Below are 13,382 nucleotides of genomic sequence, written 5' to 3' on the forward strand. Positions count from 1 at the left end.
CTAAAAGTCCTCAGGACTGACACTGCAGATTGCTTATCATGCTGTGTAATGTGGTTTTACATCATACTGCAAGAGCAATCAAACAGTGTTGTTCAAAAAAAGTTGTTTTTTTTTATATTACATGATGAACTTAAAGAAAATTTTCATATACTTTATAATATCTTTAATTTAAAAAAACCTTAATGTATTTGGTATTGCTGGATTCCTAAAAGTTCTGTACCGTGAACGTTGTCAGGGGAAAGAAGAAAAGCATGTCAGAATTGCGCTTTTTATTTTGTTTTACATTTTTATGTTTTTGTTTTTTTTTCTGCAGTTTGTATGCAATAGAAACAAGACCCCCTCAACCACACACACTTCACTCCACTTAGGCTGGGTTCACATAGGGCGGTTTCCCGTCGGAAATCTCGCGGTTTGGCCGCAGCAAAAACCGTGAGGTTTCCGCCGGGAGAACTGCCGCGGTTTAAGCCGCGGCGGCTTTGAAGCGGCCCGGCCGCTTGCTTTCCCGTTGCGGCTGGCGCTCCCATAGAGGAGAGCGCAGCCGTGACATAAATAAACAAAAAAGAAAAGGTAAATAGACATGCTGCTTCTTTTGAAACAGCGGCTACAGCAGCCGCGGTTTCAGCCGGATTTACCGCAGCAGATTAGCCGTCCCGTGTGGACGAGATTTCTGAGAAATCTCGTCCACATGGCTGGCTAATCCCGAGATTAGCAGCCGCTGGCGGTTTTGCCGCGGGCGGATCTGCTGCGGCAAAACTGCAGCAAATCTGCCATGTGTGAACCCAGCCTTAGAATTTTCTAGAAGATTTTTCAGTACACCATTGAAAAATAGACAACTCCGTTGGAGGAGGAACAACCACTTGTGTGCTCTTGGTCAGCGGTCAAATATTTTGGCACCCGTGTCTCAGCTGGTCCACCTTCCCCCATGAGATTAGTTTATCTTCCAAAACCATGTCATGAACACACTCAGCACACTGATGCGTCTTGCAGATCTTTCAGCATCTTGGATGAAAGTAAATCACCCTGCTGCAAGTTGGCACAACATTTCTTCACTGTTGAATATAATGAACACTGGTCACCCAATGTCTCCATCATGCACCCCTGAATTTTTCTTTGGTGATGAACTTCATGGCAGTGCAGGGCTGGATAATGCCACTTTTTCCTCTGCTTTTTTTTTTTTAGTGACGTTAAAATAAAAATTAAAAAAATAAAAGAAAGGTGTGCTGTTATCCTGCAGATTGGCAGCTAAGCCTCTAAAATGGACCCAGTACACCTGCCATGACTCTGTTATAAATAGAAGCCATGACACTAATGTGAACGGAGCATTCACCAGACAAATCTTAAGACCCTTCTACAGACCGTTAACGTTCTGTGTAATCGCAGCCAACGAACAAACAATAACCCCTTCTCTTTTCTTTCGTTTTATGCCGACATAAAGATCATCGTTGGCTCATTCACTAATCGTTTGGTTTAAGTACTGATCGGTCAGTCGTTCTCATTCACTTATACAGTGAATGTGAGCTACTGAATGCTTTATCATTTGAATGAGCAATGACAAATTGGTGTAAACGGACCGTTAGCAGTAGTTACTATTTGAAATTGAGGCAAATTTATAATTGGAAGATAATTAGATGAACGTATTACTTGCACCGCAGTCCATGTGCTCTAAGGCAAGGGTGTTATTTAAATCCATTGATGCCTCAGAAAAGGGCCTTGCCCTACATTGTTGTCAACAAACTGAATTGTACTTTTTGCTCTAGCGGCAACCTCTGGAGGGATAGCAATGATATAAGTGAGATTGGCAGCAAGGAGAACACACTTGGTAAATCTAGACAGACCGCCACCATAATGAACAAGGACAAGATTCTTGCACCACCTTGTGTGAATTCTCTTTCTATCTAATTGTGGCATTACTTTTCATATACTGAAGAGTTAAACTTAGTGGATGGTATTTTACATTGACTAACCACGTACCCCGTTTATCAAAAAATAAGCCCTACCCTGATTTTTTGCGGAGACTTGAAATAGAAGCCTTACTTTGAAATAAGGCCTAGCTGTATTAAATAAAAAATACATTACCTAACAGGTACGCGCTCGGTTACTCCCGCTGCTCTCTAGAGCTCCGACGCAGTCCTCAGGCTGCCCACAGAAGATCACTTCCTGGTTATAGGATTCATAAATCCCACCTCCATGAAGTAATGTCTCTGATTGGCTGAGCAGCGCTGACCAATGCGATGGCTGTGATTGGTTCATCGAGTGCTGCATTGATTGGCTCTCCGACCACTGCTCAGCTATTGCATTGTGGAGGTGGGATTCATGAATTGGTCAATCAATACTTTCCTGCTAGGTAAGCTTAATAAGGCATCCCCCAAAAATAAGATCTAGCACCTCTTCTGGGACAAAAATTAATATAAGACTGCTATTTTCAGGCAAACCCAGTAGTTGAAGAGCTGTCAAACAATTGGGTGCTTGGACTTGCTGAAGTAATGCCCTCAAAACGTTTTGGCCGCCTTCACACATAGCATAAATGCTGCAGAAATTTCACAGCATTTACAGTACAAGTTGTGGAGGAGACTAACCAAAGGCGTTGCGGTTTCCCGCGGCGGATCTCCACCGCCCAGGAGCAGGAGCCTGCAGACGGATCTCTGCGGTCAGCCTATCTGACAGATAGGCTGACCGCGGAGAATCTCAATGATTCTCTGCTTGCGGACAGGGGGAAAGCGTGCATTGCGTTCCCCGCGGCCGGATTATCGCCGCGGGGAACGCAGTTCAAAAATGCCCGTGGACAGGCTGCCTTACATGGAAGAAAACATTTCCAGACCGAACAGTTTTTGTAAAATGCTGCGGATTGTAAATGCACCGCAATACCTCTATATGCTGCGGCTTCAGCCCTTAAAATACTGATTTGACAACTGGATTTTTGGCACACATTTCCCACTGGAACGTCCACAGCTGATAGTCCCTGTGTGCAGGCGGCCTTACAATAAATGTAAAGGTATAATTTCTTTCCAGATGTTCCATCCTGATTGAACTGTGGCCATAAAATGAGCAACTGGAGATGAAGACACAATGTAGCGGTAGCAAGAGTCGTATCACTTTATGTAGTTTGGTTACCATAATAGGAAGCGTCCTTGGGCAAATGCAAGGGTAATGTAAAGGTACATGAACTACAACAGAGTGCTGTCTTTTGGGCACGGTGCCATTGCATAGTAATGGAAAACTGGAAGTCTAATCATTGGTTTGGGACCTCATTCTCCACGTATTCATGCTTTAGTGACTAAGTTCATTTACACAAATTAGATCATGTATTTTTATGGAATTAGCTGTCATGAGCTGAAGTTTTTGTCTGCAAATTAAATGGGGCTTTGTCAAAAAATGACTTGTGGGAATCCATAAAATCATTTTCACATCCATCTATGGACTAATTGAAATTCAACACACTTTAGAGGATGGGGAATTCTTGATTTCCTGTTCATACGTCGCTCACATTTACTAATCACAGCACCCCAGCTTTGGATGTAAATTGTGCAAAAACCAAGCAAACATGACACGCAACAAATCGATCATTTTTCTCATCACTCATTTAGTGCTCTCAAATGCAGTAACAAACTTTACATTGACTTTTCAATTGTGCCTCTCACACAAGCATGCCACATGTGCAAAAAAAAAAAGATTGCACTATCTTGACGTGTATTACACATGCAGACATGCCAAGATAGAGTATGGGGATTGTTGGCATGCAGCAAGTACGCAATGCACGCGGTGCGCTGTATAAACTTGTGATAGAGCCCTCAATTTAAAAACTAAATTAAGTTTATTAACAAAATGGATATTACATATGTACAGCTGGTAAAACCTAAACATCCTGTATGTAGTCATATCGACCATGCTGGTATAACCTGGGTATCTCTCATATGCTACTGGTATAAATTATACATCTCTTGTATGTAGTAATATGGACCATACTGGTAAAACCTGGGTATCTCCTGTATATAATTATATATACACTTCTGGTATAAGTTATACATCTCCTGTATGTAGTGATATCGACCATGCTGGTATAACCTGGGTATCTCCTGTATGTGTGTGTATGTACATCCTGTGTGTAGTGATATTGACCATGCTGGTATAACCTGGGTATCTCCTGTATGTGTGTGTATATACAACCTGTATGTAGTGATATTGACCATGCTGGTATAACCTGGGTATCTCCTGTATATAATTATATACACTACTGGTATAAGTTATAAATCTCCTGTATGTAGTGATATGGACCATACTGGTATAATCTGGTATATTAGTATATACAGGAGATGTATAACTTATATGAGCTGTACATATTTATATGCGGTAGATACCCAGGTTATACCAGCATGCTCCATATCACTATATACAGGGAGATGTATAACTTATACCAGCTGCACATGTATAATTATAAACAGCAGATACCCAGGTAAGGGTTGTTTCACATCTGCATTGGGGATTACACTTTTCTGCTTCATTCGGAGAGCCGTAAAGGAAAATCCCCATGGCCGGGTAGAGCCCATTGATTATAATGGGGTCTATCTGCTTTCTGCCCAGCTGTTCAGCTTTTATATGGAAGAAAAAGTGCTGCGTGCAGTGCTTTTTCTTCCAGTATTTCCAGTCGGATCTAGAACGGAACCTCCCCCTGGAGGTCCGACACAGATGTGAGACCAGCATGGTGGATATCGCTGTATATACATACATCTCCCTGTATATAGCGATATGGACCATGCTGTTATAACCTGGGTATTTCCTGTATATATATATAGTGTGTGTGTGTGTGTATATGTATGTATATGTATGTATATATATATATATATATGTGTGTGTGTGTATAAATATATATTATTCATACATACACAGCTGGTAAAAGTTATGTAAAAAATGCATGTGGTTTTGAATACCATGGTTTTTTTAATTACTTGTGGTTGAAAAATGCAACCAAATGCACAGCCTTAGGCCTCATGTCCACTTGCATGCATGGATTCTACTGCTGAATCCCGCAGCGGTATCTGTGCATGCTCGCGGACACGGGGAGGAAAAGACAGTTTCTTACCTCTCTGGCTCCAGCGCGGGTCTCCTCTGAGCCGGCCGGCTCTTTTTTTTTTTAAGCACAGCGGATGTGTCCACGAGCGTTGGGGGAACGCGCATGCGCAGTGCTCACTTTTTCGTTTTTGAATCTCCTGCTTTCCTGTGGATCCGCGGCACAGCCACAGTGACAGCTGTGGATGGTACTGCGGTGGGGACGGTTTCCGTTGACTTCAATGGAAGCCGTCCCTGCGGGATCTGCAGGAAAATGGAGAATGCTGCAATTTCTTCCCATGTGGAAAGAAATCACATCTGCATGCTTTTACTTGGCGTTCGGATGCTGATGCATCCCTATGGGCGGCAAGAGGTGCGGATCTCCCATGCTGGGGCCATGCGCTGATTTTATAATTAAACTCTGACCGTGGACATTAGGTCTAAGAGTCTGCAAACACACTTTCATGTATTGGGGTGGGTGAACTGAACTTTTGCACCCGGGCACCTGAGCCTTTAGTTATGCCCCCGCTTCTGATCAATTGTGTTATTAGACACTATCCTTGTGTGCTGGTTGTGGAGCATGCTGCAGATGTAGCATTTGGGGAAATAGAGGAAAATATAAGGCAGCATTGCTATTTTGTTTTATTGTTTTGCCCATAGAATACCCTAAAAATACCCAATATTTTAGTGTGAACACAGCCCTATTCTCCTTCCCTACGTATTCATTGATGGGAAGTATCTTCTAGCGGCCTCTAGATGGCATTTATGTTCTTCACTGTATTTGAATAGAGCAGTATTTCACCCAAATGGTGTGATTTTCTACAAGCATTTGACATAATATAATTATGTCTTTTTTAGAAAGTGATCAATCTTTTATTTTCATGTGTATCAGCAGATTTTTCAGATTATCTTAGTGCTTCAAGAATTGCTTCAATGGTTGATTCATATGTTCTGCATAATTCACAGCTACAGAAATCATTAAACTCTTTTCACATCTCCATTTTTCTGTTCCGTCCTAGGAGCACAAAAATTGGAATTCAAGCTGTGATAGACCAGTAACATGATGGAGACCAGTAGTGACCAATGGACCCTATTACCCATGTTGTCCGTCGCTTCACCTGAAAATATAGCACTGCATGCCATGCTATTTTTTTGCAGCAAATATGATGGAATGAATGACTCTGGCTCCAAACAAAGCATCTAATGCTCATTTAAATAGAGGCTTAAAGGGGTTCTCCATGCAAATACTATTCATGACCTATCCTCAGGATAGGCCATCAATCCGGCCAGATGTCATCATCGGGATTGGAGGTGGCAGTATTGAAATGAATGGCTGCTGTAGCCTCCTATTACACTTCCAACACTTCCACCTCCGACAGCGGGGTTGGACACAGAAGTGTAATAGGAGGTAACACTCCCATTAATTTCAATAGAAGTGAAGCCCTCCGTGCTGCTTCTGCTTCTGATCCCAATGACAACATCTGGACAATCGGCTGACTGCTGTGGATCCTGAGTGGTGGGTCTCCGGCGGTTAAGTAGTAATGACCTACCCGGTCATCAATAGAATTTGCCCATGTTGTGTTATCAATGTCTTTGTAATTCTTGAGTATGTCTCTGTTTACTGTGTTCCCTCTGAAGTCCGCGCAGGTCAGCAGCATAACTCTTTACAGTCCGCTCTGTGCGCACGTTCTCCCATTCATCTCTATGGGAGAGCACAGTGTGAGGGAGGCATCATTTCATACTTCGCTTCAGGCAGCATAAAGCCTTGGGGCATCCCTGATGAGGAATGGACTGAGATTCTTCAGGATGCTGTCAGAAGCTGGTGTCTGGCTCTGCATCATCTTTGCAGCAGTCATAACAACAAAAGGGAGTTCTACTAAGTACTACAGATGCTCGTCATGAAGGGGTTGAATAATTTTGAGACTACAGTAGTAAAAGTGGCATCATGGATTGAAATTTAGAGAAACTGCTTGTTATATCAGTTCTGTTAAGGTATTTCAAATGTTTTGGGGTTTTTTTTGTAAACAGCTGAAAGTTTGTGAATTTGGCAAATAAACCTAATTTGCAATGGGGGCTGAATCATTTTGATTTCTAACGTAAATATCAGGTACAGAGGTTGCAGCTGCACCTGTCAACTGATTGAGACGGAAAAACAGTTTCTCTGCCACATAAAAGGATATACAATACCATAAATTGCATTTGAAGTTAAGGGGCCCAGTTTTAGATTTTGCATCTGGGCCCAGGAATTTCAAGTTTCATCTGTGCGAAACATTTGCCTGCAGCTCTGAAAGAGAAAGTTTTGTTAAACATATTTATAAACAATAGAAAAACTTTGGTGACTTTTTAAATGGTCAATAGTGTTTGGTTACAGAAATCCTAAAATTGTCCTATTTTCACTCTGGCCCTTAGGCTGCATTCACACGAACGTATATTGGCTTGGTTTTCACGCCGAGCCGATATACGTCGTCCTCATCTGCAGGGGGGGGGAGGCTGGAAGAGCCGGGAGCAGGAACTGAGCTCCCACCCCCTCTCTGCCTCCTCTCCGCCCCTCTGCACTATTTGCAATGGGGAGAGGCGGGACAGGGGTGGGGCTAATTCTCGGAACTTAGCCCCGCCCCACCTCTTTTCGTTGCAAATAGTGCAGAGGGGCGGAGCGGAGGCAGAGAGGGGGCGGGAGCTCAGTTCCTGCTCCTGGCTCTTCCATCCTCCCCCCCTGCAGATGAGGACGACGTATATCGGCTTGGCGTGAAAACCAAGCCGATATACGTTCGTGTGAATGCAGCCTTAAAGCCCACAATAGGCTGATACTTCACATTCTTCTCCACCATTCACAGTTGGTGACACAGACAGCTCACCTTCTCCACCTCCATGCAATGACCTTTGCATAAACAACTTGCACACAAGAAGTCAATAAGTTATATCCAGACATCAATTTGCTAGGGTCAATGTGGCGATATGTAAAGCAAAGTGAACTGCTGCCACCTTATGTATGGAGAATACAATGAAGGTGGACAGAAAATACAAAAATAAAATTAGTAAACAAGTAAAAAGTAACAAAATACATTAGATACATTCTTTCTAAAGAGCTATTCCCATCTTAAGCATGTGAGACCTATCACCAGGGTAGGCTATAGATGTCTGATAAAAAAAAGTCTGAATCTCAATTCCAAACTGCAGGACAGGTGATGCATGCCAAATGTCTCGTCTGGCTCCAGGATAATGGAAAGTTTTAACTGAAACTCAGAAGCAAGCACATCAATTCCACAGATTTCACTCTCAAATACAAAGTGCAAGTCTTTGCCTGATTCTGCTGATCGGAGAGGGTCCCATTGGTAGAATCCACCCCTATCAGGCATTTACGGCCTATTCGGTAGCGATACCAGAATATTTAAAGAGTAGCTGCACTTTTGACATGTCAAAAATTTTGATAAGTGAAGGTCCCGCTGCTGAGATCTCTGCTGATGGCTAGAACGAAGGAGCTGCAGCGCTCACCTGAGCACTGTTCCCCTTCATCTGTCTTCTTTGCTTGCCAGCTCCTCTCGACAGCTGAAGATGGACTAATTGAGATCTATAGACAACTATGCGTCCGTCTTCAGCTGCCGAAAGGAGCTGACAGGTAGTGAAGACAGACGAAAGGGCACACCGCTCAGGTGAATGCTGCAGCCCTATCACTCTAACGATCAGCAGCGAGACACCCACTCAGACTCGGACTGGCCTACAAGGGAACAGGTGAATTCCCTGGTAGGCCCCCAGCTCTTTACAAGTGGCATATGACACAGTACACTCACTGCACTATATACAGATAGCATGTATACAGCATCTCACATAGCATAAACTGGGTAGTTTTTCAGTTTATATAGATGCGTAAGCTGGTTGAAATGACATCTAAGTGTAGTTGCATTTCGGGGTGTATCCTCTCTCCCTGGGCCCCACCTTCTTGACAACATTGTGGGACCCCTCCATCATCATAGTGAACTATAACTCCCAGCATGCTCCCACAGCTACAGACCTTCAGGTTCTTGCAGGGTATTGTAGTCTGGGTTAAATTCCACAAGGAACTTTGCAAAAACCACGGTAACACACAGTTTTACTGTAAATCAAAATTGACTGTTAATGAACACACGGTTTTGTGGGTAAAACTGCTGTTCATCTGCAAGAATGTATAACCATTAAAGATCGTTTGCGATACAACTGTGCGTCAGTGCACTTTTTGACTATGCTCTGGCTGTTGCGTGTGATCTCTCCCTTTACAGGATATGCCATAAAAGCCACCTCTATGATCTGCACCTATTGAATCAACAGTAACATAGAATGCTTGGCTAAAAAAAGACAAATGTCCATCTAGTTCAACCTGTTTCGCCTCCCCCTTGTTGAGGTAGAGGCAGAATTTACTCCATGTTTGCGGAAACAATTGCTTCCCGAATTCATAATGGCAGTCAGAATAATCCCTGGATTAACATTTAAAAAGTTCCTACTTGATTCCAAGATCGGTAGTCAAAAGATTCCCGGAACAACAACCCTTCTGGTTATTTAATGTCTATATCCTGTAATGTCATTAAAACGACATCTAGTCCCCTCTTAAACTCCTCTACCGATTTTGCTATCACTGCGTCCTCAGGCAGAGAATTCCACAGTCTCACTGCTCTTACAGTAAATAACCCCCTTTTGTGTTAGTGATGAAACCTGCTTTCTTCTAGACGTACCGGATGGCCTCTTGTTACCATCGCAGTCCTGGATATAAACAGATCATGGGAGAGATCCTTGTATAGTCCCCTAATGTATTTATACAGTTATTTGATCGCCCCCTAGCCGTCTTTTTTCCATGGTAAATAACCCCAATTTGACAGCCTCTCTGGATATTCCAGTGCTCCCATTCCATTGATTAATTTAATTGTCCTTCTTTGAACCCTCTCAAGCACTGCAATGTCTTTCAGGAGCATCGGTGTCCAGAATTGTACAAGTCCTCCATGTGAGGACTGACAAGTGCCTTATATAGTGGGAGGATAATGTTCTCATCCCTATGCCTCTTTTAACGCACCCCAAGACTTTATTTGCCCTAACTTAGTTCACCAATTTTCACCCAGCACATTTTGCATACACTTAGGTGGTGATAGGGCTGTGAATCAGATAGTATTTGCATGTACTGTACTTGTACAGTAAGCCCCCACAAGGAATTTCTATTGGTGGGCCCTAGGCATCCAAGTCCAACACTGTTCCCACTGATCAAAACTTTTGACATGTCAAAAATTTGTAAAAAGTTACTCTATAAAATGTGAATACCGGCTTAACTTCTGAATTAATACTACTTGACGATATGCACGTTTTAGGTGGTAATCATTAATTTAATTTGTTCTCTTATCTCTCTGCCATATTTTTCTTACACTGTATAATCCCTGTTTTCTGTATCGTCCTTTATGTTATTCTATGACAATTTTGTATTAGACACAGTTTAGTTATTTACATGGTTATTAATGGGCTACTGCACAGATAAATGTTCTCTTTAAAATGTGTTGACAGTGGGATGTTGGCTGCTCGGACAGTCTCTGGTTGGCATCACTGTTTTGCATAACTGGGACCATGTGTTTCATTCCGACTAGGGCATTGAATACATAGAAAGTAAATGTTCTCCCTGTGCTCATGCTCTCCATTTCCTCCCACATTCAGAAAACTTCCTGGCAATTTAATTGCCTTTTCATAAAACTACCCTTAAAATATGTATGCATGCCTCCGATAAGAAAATTAAATTGTAAACAGCGCGGCAGCTCGAATTGGTCGTAATAAATCCACAAGGTGATAGAACGCTGCTATATATAATGCAGGACAATAATAAATGCTAAGAACCATTTGCATGGATGAAATGATATCTTATACATTCAGAAAGACAGATAATGTTTCTTTGAGAATTACTGCATAATTGGAAGCAATTATGTATGAAAAGGTTGCAGAAACATATTTATTTTCACCATCGCCTATATTAATCTCCAGCACTGGCTACTAAATGTTCTCTTTCACTGCAGTCCAAGACTGAACTCACTAATTTCAAGCTAAGCTCTGCCATCTACAGTACACTGGCACAAAGCCATGCAAGGACCAGGGGCTCATGTACACTTCACATTGCCAGTGCACAGATTACACTATGGGGCTACAGTATAGACTGCGCCGCTGTGCATCAGTGAGGCGCTATAGTCTCCCCTCGGGGCAATCTTTTTATAGGTTACATTGTTTCTACAGCCTCATCAATAAACAATACTTCAATATATCCAAACAAATGTATTCCTCATATATCCCCTTGCTAAACTCCTCTGCTTAAATCCTCTGTGCAATTTGTGCAGCTTAATGTCTGACCGTTGTCTATGTGTATAGCCTCCTTCACTCTCCATCTCGCCATACAGTGCACATCTCCAGCCCTTTACCTTCTGTATCACCCCATTACTTGTAGTATGTAAGGTCGTTGGAGCAGGACCTTCACCACTACTGTTTCCATCAACTGATTACTACATGTAACCAAGGTTTTTGTATTTTTGTACTTTTGTCTTTTTGTATCCCCGTTTTTGTAAGGGCTGCGGAATATGTTGGTGCTATATAAATAAAGATTTTTATTATTAGAGGCACCTAGGGGCTTAGAGGGGTTATCAAGGCAGTGCCCGCCAGGATTGTAGAAAGCAATGGGAGCTGCACCTGTAATTACGAGCGTCGGCCACTACACAGTGGTCGGAGCAGTGCTTCTGCTCCAACCTCGATGTATTCCAGTGGGTGTTACTTTAACTAGAAAAAGCTGGGCATCATGGCAATCTTTTGGATGGGCCCCCCACTTGAGCATGAAGAGTACTAGCTCTATGTAAAAACTCATGCAAGGACACACCTTCCTGCTGGGTCACAGAAAAAAAAGGCCAGGGGTGGGCCATAGTAATCATGTCCTGTCTAGTATGTGATCCTGCTACTCAGAAATTGGGAAGGACCAGAACAGCAAGGTGAGCAAAAAAGGTTATTATAGTGTTGTTTTGCATTATACCACCGCACATTCTCAGAGGGGTCCGACAGCTAGGGCCCTGTGGAGACACAGGCTCCGTAGTAGCCACTATGGCTGCTTCAGCAGTAGTTACGGCCTTGCTTGGGCCCTATTCAGGCGACAGTATTTTGTTTCAGTATTTGTAAGCCAAAACCAAGGGTGAAACATACAGATACAAAAAGTATAATGGAATGATCTGAACCTCCTCCGTGTTTTGGATCCACTCCTGGTTTTGACTTACAAGGAAATTTTATGTAAATTGTAATTTTGCAGATCTTTGGGAGGTATTAGGAGGTGATCTGAAATTGTTCAGTAGTACAAAGCATAGGAGAAATCATCAAGGTTTATGTGACAGTTTTCTTGCTTCAAAAAGATGCAAATTTTTAGGCAAGCGTGTTTACGGAAAAGTTTGCATTTTTTAATCGTTTTTGCTACTCAGTCCACTTTTCAAAAATGGTGATAAAAAAGGCGTGAGGATTGAGTAGAGTGAGGTTTTTAGACAGATTGGTGAATTGGGACATTTTAAAAAGTTGCAGAATTTGCCATAATTTCACTCCAGGGCAGGGGTGGTATCAAATACAATAATTGCTACCCAGCAACCCAAACTGATGATACTTGCAACATGTTTGTCATGCATTATTCATCCTTTTAACAAATTGGTCACACTCAATGACAAAGCTGCTTCCGGCAAAAGTGACCTACAAAAATCTGCCCATGATAAATTCCCCCCCATAGTGGATAATTAAATGTGATCTCACAGATTATGAACATCGGGTGTCTGTGGGTGAAACACTATTGTGAGCAGAAGCAAAGTTTTCAGAGGGCGCACCATTAGACATAAAACAAGGACTGAATCTAATGCTTGGTAATGGTAAATGAATATTGGAGGCTGGGGAGGAGGGTTGTTTGATTTGTACAAAGAGTGCGCCCTATAGCAGATGATCCGCATCACTAGCAGTGTTAGACATTACAATTTATTGGGGTGGGCAAAAGGTAGCCCAACAAACATTTAAGTAGGTACTTATAATAAACCAGCTGCAATGTGTGTATCACGCTGTATTCATACACTGAAGAGGGTTGCCAACTCTCCGTAAAGTTATGGACAGTCTGCAAACACCAGGTGCTTACTTGTGTTGTTCGTAGTGCAAAGAAGGGACATTTATGAGGCCACCAGCAGGGCAGGGTGGAGATTATTTCATCCTTCAGTCTTCTCTAACTGCACCTCAGTTTTTCAGCCCAGGTGTGTACACAAGGAAGGGCGTTACCCAGTTAAAACTGCCCCCTTACATACCTTTCAACTTTGTCCTCATGATGTGATTACAGCTGAACA

This window comes from Eleutherodactylus coqui, chromosome 2 (genome assembly GCF_035609145.1).
Source record: "Eleutherodactylus coqui strain aEleCoq1 chromosome 2, aEleCoq1.hap1, whole genome shotgun sequence".
NCBI classification, from domain to species: domain Eukaryota; kingdom Metazoa; phylum Chordata; class Amphibia; order Anura; family Eleutherodactylidae; genus Eleutherodactylus; species Eleutherodactylus coqui.